Raw genomic sequence first — 21,203 nt, forward strand, 5'->3', positions numbered from 1 at the left:
GACTGACTCCTTGAGAGGGTTACAATTTTTTAGAAATCCCAGTAAAACAAATTCGTCCTTGTCCTTTTTCAGTATCATACTCATTCTTCATTGGGTCCTGCTCTGCAATAGGGCAAGCGCCCACTGGTGTGTTTGGGACTCCACCATCACCCCCCTGAAAAGTGGCTCAAAGATACAGTTCACTCTCTCACACATTAAAACCACCATCTGTCCCATTTACCCTTTACAAAACTTCCCCACTCTCTACTTTAACCAGGAGATCGCTTTTCTATCCCATAATGTCATGATCCTTGTACCAGGAAGCTGAATCTGCCACTGATCAGCTTCTGTGCTTTTAAAACATGAACTTAATTTGCACCCTCAGGCAGTGGTCTTCTGGGAGCTGAATAAACAATTACTTTAGTCTAAAACATTCCTCTAAGATTTGTTTTTGAAGAATAGGAGCAAAAAAATCTTTGTAGATTGGTCGCGTTATTTGAGTTTGGATACTTTAAAACTCTTAAGTAAAATTGACAAAACTAACTCCCTAGTTTTGAGCTTAGTAAATGACAGTAAAGTGTTTGGGTTGTTGGTCAAGGAGTGCTAGTGGATTTTTTCTGGCTATCTCGAAGTGGAGGTGGAGGCCAGCACTGATTGAATAAACACCCTGCATAAACACCATGGAAAGAAGTTCTGTTAGAGGAAGGGCGCTAGATCAGGAAAATATAGAGTGACAGAGCTACACTATTTGTTGAGGAATTGGATACCAAGGAGTTTTTTAATGAACAAAAGTGGAAAAAAACATATGTGGAAGATTAAGAAGGGGTAAAGGAAACTGCTGACTAGTCACTTGTCTCAATGGGTCGAGAAGTACATTCTGTGAAAATCCAAGCAGCGCACATCGCTGTGTTCAAGGTATTAAAAAATCCATGCTGAAAAACTGGGAGAAAACATAACTGTGCTACATGTGCCTGAGAAATAAATGAGTTGTGGAAGATCCTAACTCTGTTTGAGATCATTGTGCTAAGCTTTGTGCCTGTGAGACATATTAGTACAAAATTTATAAGCTGAAGTAGCTAATGGAGAACAGCTCTGAAAAATAAAATAGAAGACAAAAGGACCCATAATCTACTCATGCACTCTCCACCTTTGCGTAACATTTGTGGGAAGGCTTGTTTATCTAATCTTATTCTTAATTTACCTAGTTAGGTAATTAAAAGTTTGAAATAATTTTCCTTTCTACAATCCGAAGCATGAAAGCAATCTGCCTACAAAAGTTCTTAGATAAAACCTATTACAATGTAATAAATGGCACGTCACTGTATATGGCAGAGTTATCTATGTTTGTAGACAAAACATAATGAAAAAATTGTTGCTAGGTGATTTGTGGTGCTATACAATAAAACACAACGATGGAGTGTAGGAAAGACAGCAATCTACTCATCTACATTGCAAGCCTCTCAGATTTGTGTAGACACAAATGAAAGAGGAATTGGTCCTTGATTCCCTGAGCTCAAGAGGTAGGACTCGGAGAAGTGTCATGTGCTAAGGGCAATTACCTAAAGCTACCAAGTTCTAAACATTTTGTAATTTGAGTAGCTCTTCAAGAAACTAGAAAAGCCTGTCTGAACTGCACTTCATGCACACATATCTTTCATCCAGCTGTCACAGCTATCTGTCTAATAAAAGGTCCACCTGGAGCTCTATTGCATTTTTTAATCATACTACTAAAGCAAAAATTCTACACTAAATGGAACATTTCTTTTTAACAGTGTCCAAATTACTATCCCAGTCAATCATATTTCAAACATGTGCCTCCACATTTTCTCTATCCAGTGCTTGCAGCACTTTCCTGTAACTTTCTGTCATAAAAATAGCACTGATTTCTTTATATAAGCCATCATTAGGCATTATGTATTTTAGCTAAATTGAATACATTGTTTCTTATTAACTCCAAGTGTATCTTAAATCAGTATCATCACCTAAAAATCTCTTTCTGAATATTACCATACATACCACTGAAATGAAAAATGGCAAAAAGTAGTGATTCTGAGACAGGCCACTCAGACAGCTTAATGATCAGAGTGAGTAACTAGGGAACACCTCTACCCATCTCCAAGGTCTTAGCCTGTTGCAAAACCCATAATGTGTTTCAGTCACAGATTTGCTTGTGAATTGTTTTAGTATTTTTGAATCACAGTTTTCAACAAAAATATGAGGAAAAAAGATTCTAAGTTGAAACCCAATGCTTCTATAGTTCTGTGAAAGATGAGGGTTCCTCACTGAAGGACTTTTTCCTTTTTTCTGCATGTGTGTGCAAATGTCTACATGAGAACACCTCACCAGGCCTTAGAAGCCTTTAAGCCTTTTATATTGCTTTGAAGAAGTGGTTTTGCTATTCTTGAAAAAATTCATTAGTAAGCTCTGTTTTATCATGGTGTATAGTCCTCACTTAATAGCCTATATGATTTCAGTTTCTCACAAAATGATCCTTCTTAATAAGTAAATAAACCTTTTATTAACCATTCAATTATCCAAACTATCATTTTCTCAGCTAATTCTTCCCCCATTGATTGAAATTCTGAATTTTCTTTCAGCCAGAATGTCCATTATAACTTAAAACCATTAATTATGACTTATGGTGTTACAGTTTTCTTGTGTAAAACTGTATTTTTTGTAGTTTTTTAGGATGTCACCATAACAGAATAAATTAATAAAATTCTCATTTAAAATATTAGATTCTAAATGATATGTAAACACATGCAAACACATGCACTCAAAAAGGAATAAGAACTCTGTACTGTGAAAATAATACATGCCAGTACTCAGCATTGACAAGTTTGAAAGTGGAGCACTGTAAAGCACTCTTTGAAAAATACACCAAATCCCTGCATTATTCTGCTGTTGTTCAAAAGGCTATTCTGAAAGAAATAAATAGGACAATACTATAGCTTTAGTACTATTACCTTAATTTTTTCTAGTGCTATCAATGTCAACATTTTTAAAGTTTAGTTAAAGAATGTGTTCTGTCAGTTATTTCCATTTCTTTCTTTATCCATAAAATAGGTTAGAGATTTTTAAAAATATTCTTTTCATGTCTCAGTTGAGTAAATCTTTTTTGCTTGGTGAATCAGAAAAGTGTCCCTTTTTTCCTCCTGCCAGAACCACTGAAATGCAGCATGCTTTGTTTTGAGTTTATTATTTTTTGGCAACAAGTCATCCTTATTCAGCAAAGTTTGGTATATATGGATGCTGTAAGATACCAAAAATTGACACATAATGATGATTTTTCTCAGTTTTTGGTTTCATTGCTATTAATTCCATATGAACTGACTTTTGCACACAAGTAAAATTTCACAGCATTATTTAACTAATCTTATTTAAATGAATCACATTAGATAGTCTATGCACTCTCCTGAAGAAAGGAATTTTACAAAAACTGAGACATCAGCATTTTCCTTGAAAACACAACTCTAGTTCTGGTAAGGAGAGATGTGTGTACCTTACCATGCATCAGCTCATAACATGTAGAAACACAGTATAATTTTAATTCCCCTTTAAATGAAGTGGCTAGAGTTGGATTCTCAATATCATCTTCCAACCTGAAATTAAACACTTCAAATCAGCAGTTCAGTCAGGATAAAAATGGGAATATCAGGCTTTGCTTTGCAATGCCTCTTTCCTTTAAGTTAAGGGATCCTGAGAGAAAGGATTTGCAGTCAGCCCCACTTAAGCAACACTAAGACAGAGTATATGTCATATCATACCATAAGTCTGCTGAAAACCTTGAAATACAAAGCAGAGTTCCTGAGATCTGCTTTGGCAGTGCTATTAAACAGTAAGAAGCATTTCACAAGTGTCATGTGGAAAACTGGGCCCATTTTGTCATCAAGAGTGTTCCTGCGAATTGTGGATTTGTGTCAGTTATTGGGGTTTAACTATTCTTAACATGTTTGTTTCACAAAGGATTTTCTTCATATTTATGAATAACCTGACATGTTTTCAAGGAGCATGTATAGTTTGCTTAGCCATGGCTTTACTTATCCTTAATTCTGTTTTCTGCAGACATTCCCTTGGCAATTGCTTTGTGGTGCTTTAATGACTTATAATTGTCTTCTATGAACTAATCAGCTGTTCATTCTGTGTTCTTAAACTCCTTCCCAAGTACATTTTTGGCAGTCAACTACACTACTACTTTCAGATGCCCACACTCTCAGTTTCTTTTTGCCAAGTCAGTCCAGACTAGTCACTTGGCCTTACCATTTCTTTTCTTCAGAAATCAGTTAGGGTCATATGAATTCCCTTTATAAATTAAGCAGCTTGGTTTTCTTCACAAACCTGGCAGACCATCAATTTCTCTTCCTGTTCTTCTGGAGAGTGAAATTCAGTTCCTTATTTTCTGTAGCTGTCCTTCAGTTTTCCTCCTTCTTCTATGGCTGTATGACTCCTTTAATACAATAGTTGTTTGGTCTGGAATAGAACTAATACTCAATAGATCTGGAATGGAAGTAGCAGTCAATAGAATCCTTTTCAGCTAAATACTGAGAATATTTTCAAATGGTAAAAATAGATTAATAGCTAGTGATTCTCACCAATTTTTTGGAAGCCAGATCCTGCTGTCTAAGAAACACCTTGAACAACTGCACTGGATGCCTCAAGATTCTACATGAAAGACATGTTTTTAACTTGCTTTTATATGAGTTTCATCAGAAAAATACCTTACAAGAGTTTTATACGGTTCAGCTAAACATCACTGAAACAAAGGCATGTGTCTGATAGAACCCTGATTTCATAGAATCATAGAACCACTTGGATGGAAAGGGACCTTAAAGATCATCTAGTTCCAGCGCCCCTGCCACAGGCAGGGACATCTTCCACTAGACCAGGTTGTTCAAAGCCCCATCCTACTCCAGGGGGGTCTCACCAGAGCAGAGCAGAGGGGCAGAATCCTCTCCCTCACCCTGCTGGCCGCACTGGTTTTGATGCTAAAGGTTGCCTCTCTGGGCTGCAAGTGTACATTGCTGAGTCTTGCTGAGCTTGTCCTCCACCAACACCCCCAAGTCCTTCTCCTCAGGGCTGCTCTCAATCCATTCTCTGCCCAGTCTGCATCTGTTGGGACTGCCCTGACCCAGGTGCTGACCTTCTACTTGGCCTTGCTGAGCTTCATGAGGCTCCCACATTCCCACCTCTGAAGCCTGCCCAGGTCCCTCTGGATGCCATCCCCTCCCTCTGTGTGTCAGCTGCCCTGCACAGCTTTGTGCCATCGGCAAACTCGCTGAGGGTGTTCTTGATCAAAGTGTCGGTGACACTTTGTCACTGACAGAACACCAATCCTTGCTAAATTCTGGAGACCCAGGGATTTTTATGGCTGTGGTTTTGCTGTATTTCTTTCTCATTTCAAGTCTTACTATGGCTGCAGGCATGAAAACATGCTAGGTCTCCATGTTGCTACTTCCCTCTTTTGTGACTTCACATAAAACCTGTTTGGTGGAGTATTTTAAATGCAACATACAAATACATATCATAACATTAACATTTTCAGCTGATCAGGATTCTAGGCTTAGCCAGCTCTTTAGCTCAGGTCATTTATAATATATTAATTTATGCCTTATGGAGAGAAAAAGTGAGTCTGTGTTGACGACGAGAGTTTTTCCAATTTATAATCAGTGTAGGAAAATTTATATTCTGATTTCCTCATTCAGATCCACAGTCTCATTGTGGAGGCAAACTGGAATGTTCTGGCACAAAAAATAGGAATCAGTATGCCTTGCCTCAGATCAGGTTGCTGAAAGAGAATATTTTTCTACATAGCAATATTTGGGCAGAATATTGTATAGCTGACTAGTGAAGGCATTTTTTTACCTTTTTTTGTCTAAACTGCATCACTGAATACTGAACCACAGATGTTTTATGCTCTACCACGTATTGGTTTATCATAAACAGGATCTGCAACCTCAAATGCCAAAAACATGTTTCTAAGCTTCTTGTCCCCTGCTGCCACAACTGAACATCATCCTCAGGCTCCCCTGAAGAGCTGTCCAGAGCTACATTCTGACAAAATCCTCAACCCCAAAACAACTCCTTTTCACTCTGATTTCAGCTAAAAACACCCTTTGCAATACACCTTTTCCACTCCTCACTTGGAGTACTGGCATGGGAATGCTTTTTAGTAATTACCTCTTCCAGGACTTTTGCAATTAGTGAAGTGTTGGTAGCTGGGTATGGCTGGCAATGTGAAACTGCATTAAATGAGTGCTTACTCTGATCCAATGTGGCAAGGTTTATGTTTCTACTGCACTTATGCCTGTCACATTTCAGCAAATGAGTGGACGTGCAACATGATACATACGTGTTAGGCAAGAATTGCGCAGTGCTGAGCTGCTCAGAACTGACCAGATTTTCATGGAATGAAGAAAAAAACACAAATCACTTCCAGCAACATAGCAAAGTTGTTTCTAGAGGGATAAGTGAAATTACCATTAATTTTCAAGGTCAGTTCTACACCAATGTGCTTCACAGTAATAGAACACAGGTAATAGTAATAGCATATTTCTATTACTACATTTCTAGTAACAGTAATAGAATATTTCCTTCAAGATAATCCTTAATTCCTTGCTGAATGCATTTAGCTCAATTCTGATATCAAGTACAATGCATTAAAAAAACTTCAATTTAAGGAAGTTATTTCTGCTGTGATACAGAAATTTTGACTCAGAGCTCAGGAAAATTACCATTTTGCAAATGCACTGTGCCTAATGAAGCAATAGCCCACAACTGTTCTCAACACCCTGCTAGAGACAGCCCTTCTCACCAGCTGCCCATTTACATGGTATTAAATAGAATTTTATTAATCTGCTCCATATAAATTGGTTGCATCCCTGACTGTTCACTGCTGGTCTTGTGGATCATTTTGATGCATCTTAGGGAGTGCCTCCAATGAGTAGCTGATCTGAGATGAGAGCACCCACCTTTAGCAAGCACAGCTATTACCAAGCTAGGAGACAGAATTACAATTTTAGCATAGTTGCTTCTTTAAATGTTTATGATGCTGATATTAAGTCTGTGGCAGACTCAAAGCACTTGAATTTTTCACTCAACATGTCTAAATATTAATCCATTTCCCAGTGGCTAAACAACATCCACGCACCTGATGGGATACCATGGCATCTTTCCAACTGCACACAGAAGTGCAGTGGGAGAGTAATGGAAAAAATACATGTAGTGCCTCATTTCTGCAAGTTGAACCGAAATGAGGATTCAATTAACCCTGTATCAGATAACCAATAATTTAAAAAAACTGAATTGAAAATCCATTTGTTAGAGACACATATAAAATGAAGAGTAGAGCACAAACTCTGGGTGAGTTTCACACAAACCAATATAATACAGGGCGGTTGAATGAAAGGAGCAAAGCCTTGAGATAAAATCAGTACTAACACCTACTCCAAGAAATCAAATTTGTTTGTAACCTCACTGTGGAACTTTTCAAAGGGTATGTTTCCTGCCTTTGGTCAAGAGCAGCACTTGTGCAGGCTTTGCACAGCATTTATGTCACACAGCAGATATATATATATTTCAGAACAATAAGAGAGTTTCATAAGTTCAGAGTCCCTTTAGAGACAGCAATTTAGTTCCAGTTGCTCACAGAAAACTCAGAAACACTAAGTCACACGTTCCTTCAGACCTTCTCTTGTTTTCTTAACTTTGCAGCCTCCTGGTGGCATTTCCAAAAGCAAATAAGGTCTCTGGATGTTCTATTTGACAGCCGTCAAAAAATCACACAGGACATCTACTTTAGGTCTTGCTTACCTAAAGCTGTGCTGTGGCTGAGATCTGTGCACAGACCTCAGCCACAACACAGCTTCCTGGGTCGATCCCTTAGCACCTGATCCTTCCTGTGCTGCTGAGGCTTTCTTACTAGAGATAATGAGCTAGGAAATGTAAAACTTGTCTATGTGAGAACAAATTGCAGTTATTTGACTGCTTGGAGTTTAGACTAAATGGAAGGGTTCAGTTTTGAGGCTGATGTGGACTTGGAGTTCCTTTATAAAAAATTTCCAAGTTTGCTTTTTTTGCTTAGGGTTCCAGTGTCTGTCTTTGCATAATTTTGTAGAACAGATTTCAGCAAAATTCTCATTCTTTGCTTATATTCCCAATCAAAATAATAAAAAGGCAATATACCATGTGAATCTGAAGAATAGTAGAAAAGATGACCCCAAAGAATTCATAACTTGGAAAGTCAATATTTGCCCCCAGTGCATATGACATTACCTGCGTAAACACAGACACATATATCTTCTGGATTCTCCTTCCTATTGACACTTTTAAGAATCCTTTTGTTTTGATTATTGAAATAGATTATGCTCTAAGATATCAAATTTGTAACTCTTTAAATCCCACAATCTGGAACACAAATCTGGCAACACAAGAGTGTTTAGGACAGCTCTTCTCCTCATGCGACCACTGCACAGGTGAAATCTACAACTTACAGGCAGCACTGTTGTTATCCTGTAGCAGCGTTAGTGTTATGGAGCAACTGCACTGTGAGTGCAAGAAATCACAGACAGGGAATGCTTCTGAAATCTTGGCTCCCACCCATGGAGTAATACCTGCCATCCTATCTGGATGAAAGATATGGACATGGACATTACTGCTTACAGTGCACCTGGTATCTAGAGAGTATTCACTGAGAAATACTGAAAGCAAAAGGGAGACTGTGAATGGCATGGCCTGAGAGGAGGGTGTGGGATTGGCTTTTTGGAGTTTGTTTTTTCAGGAAAAGTGTTAAGGTTTTGTTGTTTGGGGATTTTCTTTTTTTTTTTTCCTTTGGGGATCTTTTTTAATCCTTTTCCCCTTTGCACCCCATTCTTGCAAATATTGTGCACTGGTTTCGTTTTTAATAAGAAAAAAAGGTATCTTGCCTTTTTGTAAGGAAGCAGAAATACAATCCAAAGAGAGAAAAGTAATTTTCCATAATCACTATCTCTCATGTCTGAGTATTATGATCTGCATTCCTCAAGAGAAAATATGCTTCATTACAAATTTGCAACCCACCTACCTACACATAAACTGAATGTATAACTGAGATGTATCATGTACTAGCACAACACAGCTGTTAATCCAATGCTGACTGCAACACTGGAAGGCAAAAAATTACAATAAACACAAAATGATAAATCAGACTAAGAGCTGGAGAGAATAGAGGGGGGAGGGGGATATTGTTCCATGCTTACTTTCTGGGGAAAAAATAATATCCTCAGTCAGAATGTGATTTCTTTGCTGCAGTGCTGTGTGCTATGCTTGTGTCTTGAGTCACTGAAGATGACCCATCCATAAGACAACAATATTGACTTTTTAACTTCCTAATATAGCAGTGAATCTACAGTATTACAAGCACAGAGCTGAGGCACTGGAGAAGGAGGTCTCTTCATGATCTCTGCAATTCTGGAAGACAGTGGTAAGCCCCTTGCTGATTCCACTTTTAGTCATCTACTACAGAAAAAGTAGCAACTAGAAACACCTGGCTTCTATATCCCTCTAGTAGGGTTCCTTGCCCATATGCTGTTAAAAAAACCCCTAAAATTTAGAGCTATGTTATTAAAATAAATAGGTCTAAGAACACAGACTATGTTTTGGCAAACTAACTCAGTCTGCAAAACGTGCCTGGACTCCCTGCTCAAAATAGAAATTGGACCTGCCTTGGGACACAGAGCTCTTTGGAAAGCTGATTATGCTGCTTTCAGTCAAGGTTTTGAACACCATCAGCTTTGAATTGCTCTGTTGATGCAGTTGCCTGCTGAAGTAGTTTTCTCTAAGTCTACAAACAGATTGTGCCTCTGACAGAAAATAAAATATTCAAATCTTTGGTTTTTCAGACAATACATGACTGTCAGCTTAAATGCTATGTTTACCCTTAGGCTCAATTCAAATGCCATAAAATTAATTATGTGAGTTGGATGTAGTTATTTTTCAATATACATGCAAGATTTTTCAATTCTAGTTCAGGTCTCAGTTGTTGCCATAAAACAGCATCCCGTGAGACATGCTTTGGTCTGTAACAAATGGCAGCTACTATGAGACCATGGTGAGTATTTTGTTACGGAGCTGGAGCTGTCTATATTTTTTATGTGTGAGAAATTGGTTTCAATCTCGTTAAAACCAATGTGAGTCTTAGGAGAGCCCTGCAGTAGTGAGCTTAGGTCAGAGGTTTCAATAAAGTGACATTTGATTAAGCCAGAAATGTCAAGCTATAAATGCTTGGAAGAAACAGAGTTAAAGAGGTGAAAGAGGGTACCAGTCCAGTCCTGTATAGGGCTGGCTATGCATCCATGAGTTTGGATTAAAACTTGGAATTCTGTATGTATTAGAGCTAACAGTGGAAAGTCAGGTGCAGGAGCCAGTTAAGATGTGACAAAATGCAAGGTGATGGTCTGTGCTTAGATTTTAGAATATGCATGTTTCTGTTCTGACTCTGATAACTAGATTGACATTATGGCACTCTAAAACTTTGAGATATGTGTAAGAGATACCATGTTGGAAAGAGCATTAATGGGCCGTGATGCAGCATGACATAAAAGCTGAGAGAAGTGGGTATTTTATTTTACTTTTAGCCATCAGCACAATTTTGGCTTTTTACAGTTGATTTGTCCTTTTCATAATGTGACATAGTTTGAAAAATTGTGCAGGATAGTCTGCAAGTGACAGAAATGGTGATGGGATAGGACAGGATTACTTAAAAGGATACCAATGTCATATTACAAATATGCTGCTCTTCACATATAAATTGAATTTTAAAATACTATTTGAGCAGATAAAATAGATAGACAGTTTCTTATCAGAGTTGTATGTTAGTTTGTGAGGGGTTTTGTTGTTAGAGAAAAAAATTAAACAATGATTTTTAGCTAATAGCATTCCTTTAGTCTTGTATCACTGCACATGCACGATACTGAAAATAAAGAGCTTAATAAGGCAATGAACTGGAGTGAAGTACAATCCTTAGAGGAACAAGAGAGAAAGGAAAGTCAAATCTCTCAACATCAGAGGAAAGAAGCAATGTAGGAAACCTACAGAGCTATCATGTCTGCTCTTAAGTCAAGACAAGAGTCTGCAATCCATTGCCTCCGGTCCAGCATGAAACATGAAGAACCCAGAGTCCTGGGAAGACAGGGTTTCTGGGCACCAGCCAAGACACATCCTCAGTTCTGAGTCCCCCAAGGGGAAGGGGACCAGACTGGGTACAATGGGTCACTCTTCCTGTAGTGCTGCTGTCTGGAAAGCAGCTCCCATGGAAATCTTCACACCTAGAGAAAACCTTCATCTATGGACAAGGCCTCTATTGGTTTTATGCATGGTATTGTTGCTGATCCCTATTTAGACTGGGCTTTGATACATTAGATCATATTCATCTTGTAATATCTAACTTCCAGAAGCATTACTTTAAGAGAATGTGATTTACAGGAGCCATTTTGTTTGTTTTGCAAGCAGCCAACTCCTGCCCTGGACAGAGAGACGTGAGTTGAATATATGCCAATTTAATGCAAACCAGAAAATTTTCTGCACTTAAAATGCATCTTTCTGGCAAGCTGTGCCAGAGAAGAGAATTATTGTTTGACTCCCCAAATCTTTCTGTCACACACATACTGTTAGAGGAACATTCTACTGAAAGTAACCTGAATCCACACAAACAACTGAAATATAAATATGTTTCTGATCTACACAGGCTAGGAAGGTGCATCTTCCCTTAAAAATTAAGCTCTAAAATTTTGGTCAGAATAATGATTATAATCTGAAGGTTCATGCTTCCTTTATCCAAAATAACAACAATAATTTTATTATACATTATTTATATAAATACAAGGAAATATAAGAATGATCACTTTAAAATAAGGAGTGAACTGTATGCCTAAAACTATCCTGAGTTCAGTGCTTGAGGCTACATAATTTCTGGCAGAGAAGAATAACTACAGTTTATGCACAGTTTATGCCTTAGATATTCCCTTGGCGTCTTCTGCCTTCCAGAACGATAATTTTGGGCATTACTATTTCATTACTTATGCATATTCAGGTCATATACTACTATGATATCTCCAGATGCACTATTTCTGCATATTCCTTAATCATACATTTTGGATAACAGCATTCATTTTCCCTCAGGCATGGCATTTCACCTTATCTTTTATCCACTGAGTACTACAGGTTGCAGGGTGATTCATCACTTTCTTAAACTCAAGCTGAATTATGAACTCAGGGTCAACCAGAAATGCAATTAACTAGTCAAAATACCAATTACAGTCTTGCTCAGGATCCCATTTGAAATGTAAAAACAAAAAAAATCTCAGATCACTGTTTGATTAATAACTTTTTCAAACTGCACTACCTTTACGATGATTTCATGTAGATTGTTTTTCCTTACATCTCTGAAAATACTGAGAGCAGTTTCTATAGGCTCTGAAATTTTCCCTTCCATGCACTAGGACAGCTATCCCACCAAAGGAAGATCTTAGTCATTCTGATGTGATTTATCCTGACAACTCCACACTGACTGCTTCTTATCACTTCGTAATCTCTACGGTTTACACCAATTCCTTAATCCATTTTTTTTTCATTATCTGTCTAATGTAATGTCCTCATTTAAGACAAGATCTGTATTTCCCTCCTGCCTGGGGACCTGCCATGTCTTCTTAAATTTCTTAAATTAGCTCCTGAAAAATTGCCTTGGCCAGTGTTTGGTTAAGCAAGAGCGCGCCACCATGATCACACCTCCTCTCAAACTCTGTGTTCATGCCCACTGTGGTCACCCAGAAATCAAAACAGGATATCCAACATTTTCATTGTGTTCACTTTGCTAGCACAGTGGGTAACAGGATGTTTAAGTCCCAAAGCGAATAAAGCCACATACATTGATTTTGGCTGAAACTAAGGAGGTAACCATGGAAACAGGAGAAGAGAAGCACAAACTATTGCACTGACAAGCACTACATGGCCAGGCTCCCTGGCATTATTTATCCTGACACCAGATTTAGAACAGAAGTTTCTCTTCTGTGAACTCATAATCTCTGCCTATTGTTTTAATTACTTATCAGAATAAACTTTCCAGTTAAAACTTTTATCTCCCTCATCTTGATGCCTCACCCTCATGAAATTTTCCTCTCTCCTTAGGTGATGACAAGTGTTTCTGCATTTGAAAGGAGATATGAACTCCACCACTTAAGGATAAAAAAGCCAACCAACCAACCAAACAAAACAACTAAAAAGTCAAGCTTCTACAATCAAATTCCTTAGCTGCAGGCTTACATTTTTTCTTTTATTCTTAATTACACTGAAGATTGGTGGACAGGCAAACAAGAAGGAAGGGAGTAGGGATGTCTCAGCCAGGAGGCTCTCTAGAAATTGTCCCTGGAGGGAATTCTGCCTGTGCTTTACAATTAACTACTCTACACAAATAAATGGATACAACAGCAACCTTTTGTAGAAGGAATAATTTGTCCTTCCTAAAACTTCAAACTGATACAAACAGTCTTTCAAACTTTTTTTTTAAAAAAACAGAAGAGCAAATAGCTAGCATCAAGGCAGGCAATCATCCCCACTGGATTTTCCCTGATTTTCATTAAAATATGTCTCTGTAATTTACCACAGCAAAATGTGTCATCAGCAACTGTACCAAAATATATTATTGTATGGTTGTTTCTTAATTTTTGGGCTCTAGATTGAAATTTGTGATTCTTGTAACACTTGTAGCTATTGTGAAACCATTGAAAAGCTCCATTAATTCAATCACAATGAGCAAAAGTGGCAGAAAATACTCTGTATCACAGTCAGGGCTTCTGGATATCCTTTATCGTGAAATGTGCACTATAATCACTGCTCCTATGATGCTGAGAATTCAGTGTTCTTGGCTATATATCAAAACCTATGATTTCAGGGCCCACTTGTGGGCAATATTTGTCAGCAGCAAGTCTGGACATGCTCAATGGTGACTTTTCTGTGTATGTTGATCCTGGTAGGATAAGGGCCAATACCATAAATATCTTCTTTAACTCAAACTAACTTTCTCTCAATTCATCTAACCACAGAGAAGCAGAATTCAGCAGAAGCAGTACCTGCACCCCAAGTGACTCAATTGGTCATAAAAACCATGGTAGAGCCTATAAGTAACAAAGACAGATGCCCTTGCTGGAGTTTTTATGTCAGAAGCCTTTGCCACAGGGCTCCAAATCCAAATCCCTATGCATAAAGCCTCCTAAAGCAAGCCAACAGCATTTGTGGAAAACATACCTCTTAGGATAATTTTTTTTTGTACAGAATGAGATTACTATCATTATCTAAAATATCTAAAACCTTGCTGGTTTTAAAATAGATATTTTTTATAGTCATGCTTTAAACGGCTAGAAGGTATAAATGAAGAAAAAGAACTCTATCTCAAAAATTTATCAGAGAATACATTTACTGTGCAGATTGCCATCCTAACTGTTGGATTTGCTTCTTCTTGCTAATAAGGAAAAATTAAAAAAAAAATCCCTTTTTCATATGGTCCCCTGGTTATTTCTCCACATGTGTAGCAGTTGCAGTAGTTAGGAGCTTTGTGTAAACAGGTATCTTTCTTCAATATATCTTTCTTATGAATATTTTAATAAAGCCTCAGTGTTGTACTTGTATTAGAATTGCAATGATAAAGCACAGAATTCAAACTGAGATGGAGTCTTAAAAGTTACAAATCAAGAGCACATGCATTAAGGTAATTTATTCTCTTTGAATATAGCACCAAAACGGCATTATGCTACTGGATATTGATCATAAGCACACCTGAAAGATGAAAGGTAGAGCTTTAAATGCCTTTTGAATCAAGAGTGGTTATGAATTGTAGTTCTTCAGCACTAGACAAGTGCTAAAATCTTTAGTATGTCTGATCAATACAGCTAAATATTGATCTATATTCTGTGTGCAAGGGGCATAATTTGACAATTTACATTAATACATAATTTGTCAACACAGATCTTCCAAAGAGAATCAAATGTGAAACACTTTTGCCTGGAATCTTTGCTGAAGTGCCTCAGAACAGCTCCTGCAAAGAATGATTTACATATTCTTTAGCTTAAATTTCTAGAGCACCTTTCCAGCTGTAATATTTGAACATTATTTTAAGTTAAACCAATGACATCCAAATAAAATCTAACAGACTAGTAATTCTTTCAAGAACAGGCAACTATTACCTGGCCTATGGAAATTTTACAGCTCTAATATTTCATGGCTGGGAGATACAAGCACCTTTTTCTCATTTGCTGAAAAGTCCATAAAGAGAGGGTACATATTTTAAGTAAAACAAGGACATAAGAAATGGTCTACTCTGTGTCTGCCTTACCAGGAGCATCGCAAGACCAATTATCCAAATATTTCCTGCAGAAATTTTTCAACTCCCTTCTGCAGAGATATTTTTCTCTGGCAAGAATTCCACAGTGGCAGATCTGACTAGGAACTCCAGGAGGTTTACAGTAAGCAGGAGAAGCAGTTGGAGGTCAGAGAACATACCCAAAGGCATAAAAAATGGTCATAAAGACCTAACTTTAATAGTCTAAATCACTTCTGAGGTGTCAATAGATGATTATCTATTTGTACTTCTGTTCTACAACCTCGGGAGAAGTAAGGAAAGTCCATGCAAGTCAGTAAAATGCTTCAATAACATCCCTGCATACAGGATTATGCGTGTAATTGTGTGTGCCCCTGGGATCATCCTTAACTATTCACTGTGATACGCATGAGGAATTGCCTTGTAATTGTTTTCTGAGAAGTAATCATTCATTTTCTTAGGTTATGCAATGAGCTTGAGCATGATAGCTGAAAAATTTTATAAACCTGTGATAAAATTGTACTTTTAAGCTAATAGTCAAAAAATCTACTCATTATTACTTCCACATATTGCTCAAAGGAAAGGAGTACCTTCTGTATATTTAAACTAAATAATATTCTAAAAATTGAATTATTTATTTTATTCCACTTGATATTCTATACTATTATTTTTAAAATTCTGTATTGTCTCATTTACAAATCCAAAAAAGCAAAAACAATGTGTTTGTGCCTTTCAAAAGGGACAGTCTAACTTCCTACTAGGTTGTGTCAGGAAATTAAAATAAGAATTGCTCATCACTAAGTCTTTCTTACTGGCCTCAAGAGGAGCACACAGACTGTGCTCTAGCAGCCTGAGAGGGAATGTGTTTAACAAAAGGATCTCAGTATCTCATTAAGAGCAATGAAGTTTGCAATATCGATTCAACAGACATTATTAGAAAGATTTTCTTAAATTATTAACTTCCAACATCAGCAAGGGCTCCAAAGGGAAAAGGAATGCAAGACAAAGAAGCTATTGAAGGATTAAAATAAGTAGCAATTACAAATGCAGTGAGTTGAATATTTTTTTTCATTTTCATATAATTTTAAAGTTCCTAATTTGATCTAATGTTCTTAAAATTGTTTTTGGTGGTGGCGCTTGAATATACAAGCTTGAGGACTAAGTTCTAAATAGATGTACTGAAATTTAGTTGCAACAGTGGGCCTGTTTCTTTGAAAAAATAAATGTTTCACCTAGACATGTTGAAGAAGACCAGTGTCTTTGAAAGAAAATCTGGTGCAAAATTTTAGACAGTGACTCAGGAAAACTTTGAGCTATAAGACTGAAGAGAAAACCTCTTAAAAATTGAAATTTTTGCTCAAGTTTGCTCTTTTGGCCTAATGCTTTCCCTCACGAACCAACACTTTCAGGCCATTCAAAAGCTGTACACCTCTTTAAATTCCTTATCACTATATAACTAAATACAGATTGTTTTTAATTACTATATCACACCACACTATACCTCAGCCTTGTCAGTACAGAAAGGTCTGAAAAATGAATGTGCTGATTATTAAATGATCCCCAAACTATTTCAATATGACCTTTGTGGCAAATTTAATGCTTTTTAAGTTGTTTTATTATTGTCCGTTGCCAATGGAATTTCAACTTCTGCCGTCTGCATCTGCCACAATTTCTTTATCTTGCTGTTAAAAGATACTTAATTACATGCAATAAAATTTATTTAAAATAATATTAAGACACTAAAAGCATATGCACTCAAACTTCTTGGTTGTATTTTCTACATCTATTAGTGCAGTCTCAATTTGACCACTTCATTTAAAAAGCCATTGTTTTGAGGCCATATTTTCTTTTAAAAGGTACCCTGGCTTATTTAGGATAGTTTGAATACCTTTTCATTCTCTCCCTTTGTTCATCATGCAGCCCTACTACTTGTTTCCTGCATGCTACTTAAATACTTCTGTGAATACATAATTATGAATTTAACAATTAGCTTTTCTTAGCAGACCATGCATGCAGCATTTGCTCTTCAAAAATTATTTTAACCTTTCTAGGACATGATTTTGCATGATGTGTTCACATATTTCTGAGAGGGGACTATAGCAAAATAACAAAAATACCACAAGTGCACATCAAATTAGAAGGACCAATTTGAAATGCTGAAGGACTAGCTTTTCAGGCAACATTTTATTTTATATGGTCAAATTGCAGCTCTCACTGTCTGTATATACAGGTTTTCAGCTACTCTGTAAATTGGCAACATACGAATGACCTGTCAAGGCCACCCTTCAATAGTGTCATTGACATTTTTTGCTCAACATGACCATCACATTTGTGTGGCAGAAAACGGTATTGAAACCAGTTTCAGCATCTACATGTAAAAACTAAGATATGTCTGGCAAACCTTTATCTCACTGAAAACAGCCCTTCCATATTCTGCAGCAATCCAGGCAGAGTTTCACTGGACAGCAACACCTTTGGGTATAAAGCACTGGCTCCATGTCTAAGCACTCACTTCATACATCCTTGGGAACTGGCATGCTAGCTTCTTCTAACTCTTGAAGGTTTGACTTTTCATGTATTCTAAAAACATAGGAAATAACAGATAAAAATTCATTAAGCTTCAGTAGAAATTATGACACAAAAAGTTGTTTTTCACAGAACTTATTAAGAATTTTATGATCAGACCTCACTGAATAGAATGACTGCCAGCAAATAGGAGAGGGCCATTTCCATGAAATATCAGTTCTAGAAGATACAGTAAATTTTGTCTATGGTTTCTGTTCTGTCTTCTGATAGCAAAGTAATATTGAAGCTCAAAAACAGAGATCAGTTGCTATGAGGGATCATGTCACAGGAATTTCCTGGTTTCTTTCAGACTGTCCCTCTGCAATTTGGGATCTTTGTGCTCTATCTGGCAGACAAAAGAAAAACAGCCAAAAAACAGAAATTAGGAAGGATGAAAAACAGCAGGAACTATTGAGGAAAGTATGACAAACTGTGTTTCTGACAGCATAATGCTCCTTGGATCGCATCACTAATTAAATTCTATGCAGTTTAAGTTTTGTTTTTTTCAGAAATATACTTTCTGAAAAAAAAATCTCAGAATTATACTTTGAATAATTGCTTTATTTATAGCAAGTAAACTATACATTGCTTTGTACATTTTTTTTTCTATTCAGTCCTCTACTTAAATTTTATACTTGAGAGTTAGAGTGGTTTCAGTTTTTTTCCTACTAGCCATTTTTTATTTTTAACAAGAAGCAGAATCTTACTTCAATTAGAGATATGGGTATCTTTATCACAGAGTAGTTATTTTTATAACATACTGTGAAAAGTTGTTAACTAGTTGTCTGTGGCATGCTGCAGCATTACATTTACTCAGTCAAGATCATGAATTTGCATTTAAAGAATGGTAAGCATACAAATCACAGTATAAAATGAAGTAAAAATACATAGAAAATGCAATGAGCCTTTCTATTTCAACAGTGATTTGTAGACTTGTATTTGGCAAGAGCAGAGAAAGAGAAACGCTGTTTCTGTTTAGCATGGGTATCATGGAAATATTATGATGTAAAAGTATGTATGGTGGGGAGCAGGGGATGGAGTGGGTACTAGATGCCATCTCTTTCCACTGCCACAACCTCTCACCTTCTGCTTTTTCATCCATTATCTTGTCGACTGCTTTGTTTATACTTCCATCTTTTCAAAATGTAGGTATTTGCTTTTCTATTCCAGGTTCATTGGCTCAGGCAGGTCTGCAAGCAGGTGGCTGTTTACCCTGAAGAAGATGCAATAATCACACACCTCATCTGGAAGCACTTGGCACATTATCAGAGGTGCTCAAGGAAAGCTCCCCTGCAAGCAGGTCCAGAGGCAGCTTAACCCTCACTGAACTCTGTGCTTTGGGTCTCCCCGTGGCAAATTCCATAAATCCTGGAAGATGGGAGCTTCACAATTTGATCTCATTATCCTGAGGAAAAACAGGATGACATCTGAGATATAAACCCTCATTTTCTTACAGTCCATTTGTTTCTCTAAACTACATAAATCCTGTTATACATTTAAGTCAGGAATATTTCAATGTTATTACACACTATACCTACATAACGTTTCTTGTTATGTCTCTAGTGCTTCCCATTAGCCATTAGGAAAATCTCCCATTTTGTCTCTCAGAGAGGTCCAGTGATAGATGCTACTGGCAGATAAAATTAAATATTTGATTCACCAAAGCACTGGAAACACATTTGAAAATAGATTAGGCATTGATTTTCCTGTATACTCTTTTACTGTGTTATTGACTTTGGTTTTTTACTTTATTCTTAGTGTCTTTGAAGTTTTTGTTATACTCCTGGGCACAAAAACTTCAAATACAAATAGTTATCCTCCTTCACACAAAACCAAATAGTTTTGTGTGAAGCTTAGCAGTTTGTTAAGAGGAACCATTGAAAATCTGTTAGCACAAAACTTACTGGTTTTGGAGTTTGATCAGTTCCACCCAAATGCCACAGCCTGCTGGCTGTGCACATCTGCTCTTCTAAGTGCTGTGAATTTGTTGTATTTGTTCTCTCTGGAAGTAAAACCTGTGCACTAATACAGATCCTTCAGCAAATTCAACAGTTCACTTGATTTCCACTTGTAATACATCTATCCACAGCGCTGCCTTGTTAATATTAATGCCTCTGCATGCAGACAGCTGATATAAATGAGTTGCTAATGGAACAGTTAGTCATCAGATGCCAACTTTTCAATTTAAAGTGTTCACACAAGTTAAATGAGACAATAGCTGTTGTGAAATGCATGAGGTAGGATTAAATCCGTAGCTGAATATTGCCAGAAGTTCTGGTCATCTCAATTTCAAAAAGTGCCAGCGGAAAAGAAAAGTGTATCAAAGCTCAATAAGGATAATCAGAGGTGCAGAATGACTTCTCTACATGACAAGATTGAACAGGTTCTTCATCTAAGAAATTTGATGGGGGGCATAAGATAACAGCATGGAAAACTATAATTCACATGAAGAAGCGATATAAAAAATTACTATTGACCTCAAAGAGCTGAGGGAGTCAGATGGTAATACCAGGTGACAGATTTAAGACTATCAGGAAGGGGTATTTTTTTATGATTTGTGTAATCACACAGTAGAATGGATTTTCCCAGGTTGGTTTGGATTTGAAAAGTATAAATGGATTTGAAAGCTCAGGTAAGTCGAAGCCAAGGAAGACGTGTCTACTAATGCCCAGTAGTTTGTGACAGCAGCAAAACTAACATTTTTACTGGAGGCCTTCAGCAGCTTACATAGTGGTAGGATCTCAAGTGTCCACAAACAGAGATTTTGGAACCTGACAACATTTTTTGGGGTACTTTAAATAGGTACAATAAGAGAAAATTGTTTTCCATAGTTGCTAACTTAGAGATGAGTCAATTGAACAATATCAGCAGAGTTGTGAATATCTTCCATGCCTGAAGCAGGGAAATCTTTCTACATGTGTAGGGAAGACATATGAATGAGGATGTGATGAAGACACTGACTTGCAACCAGAAAAGACAGCTCCAGCATCTACTTTTACATGAAAAAAAAGGTGTAGAGAAGAAGATTCTGCCTGGACATCATTTTCTGATTTTTTTATGCTGCACATATGGAGCATTAAATCTAAGGCTTTGAGCCCTGGCCTGACTTTGCAAAAAGGAAAAAATCCAACTTCTGGGAAGCAAATCCTGAGTTCCAGGGACAGTTTCACTTGTGAATACAAAGTGCATTACAGCATCTTCTGAACTTAAAGAGGAGGCTGGGCAGTTCAAGCAGGCATAAACCCAAAATCTTCAAACCTGTCTTTGCACCATCCAGTTATATCAGCAACTCTGAGTATGATGTTCTTTATTTACA

The 21,203-nt window shown here is 37.1% G+C and overlaps 1 long non-coding RNA gene across 2 annotated transcripts in view; it reads right to left on the reverse strand.

Moving 5' to 3' along the window:
- Positions 1-21,203, reverse strand: part of LOC102067139 (uncharacterized) — a 131,481-nt gene that overhangs the window by 80,959 nt on the left and 29,319 nt on the right. For both annotated transcript variants that reach the window (XR_012579616.1, XR_003380600.2), the window contains exons 2-3: positions 18,971-19,100; positions 17,835-17,902 (exon numbers count right to left, since the gene is read on the reverse strand). This is a non-coding gene — a long non-coding RNA (uncharacterized LOC102067139). The remainder of the gene's footprint in view (positions 1-17,834; positions 17,903-18,970; positions 19,101-21,203) is intronic.

This window comes from Zonotrichia albicollis, chromosome 3 (assembly GCF_047830755.1).
Source record: "Zonotrichia albicollis isolate bZonAlb1 chromosome 3, bZonAlb1.hap1, whole genome shotgun sequence".
Lineage (NCBI taxonomy): Eukaryota > Metazoa > Chordata > Aves > Passeriformes > Passerellidae > Zonotrichia > Zonotrichia albicollis.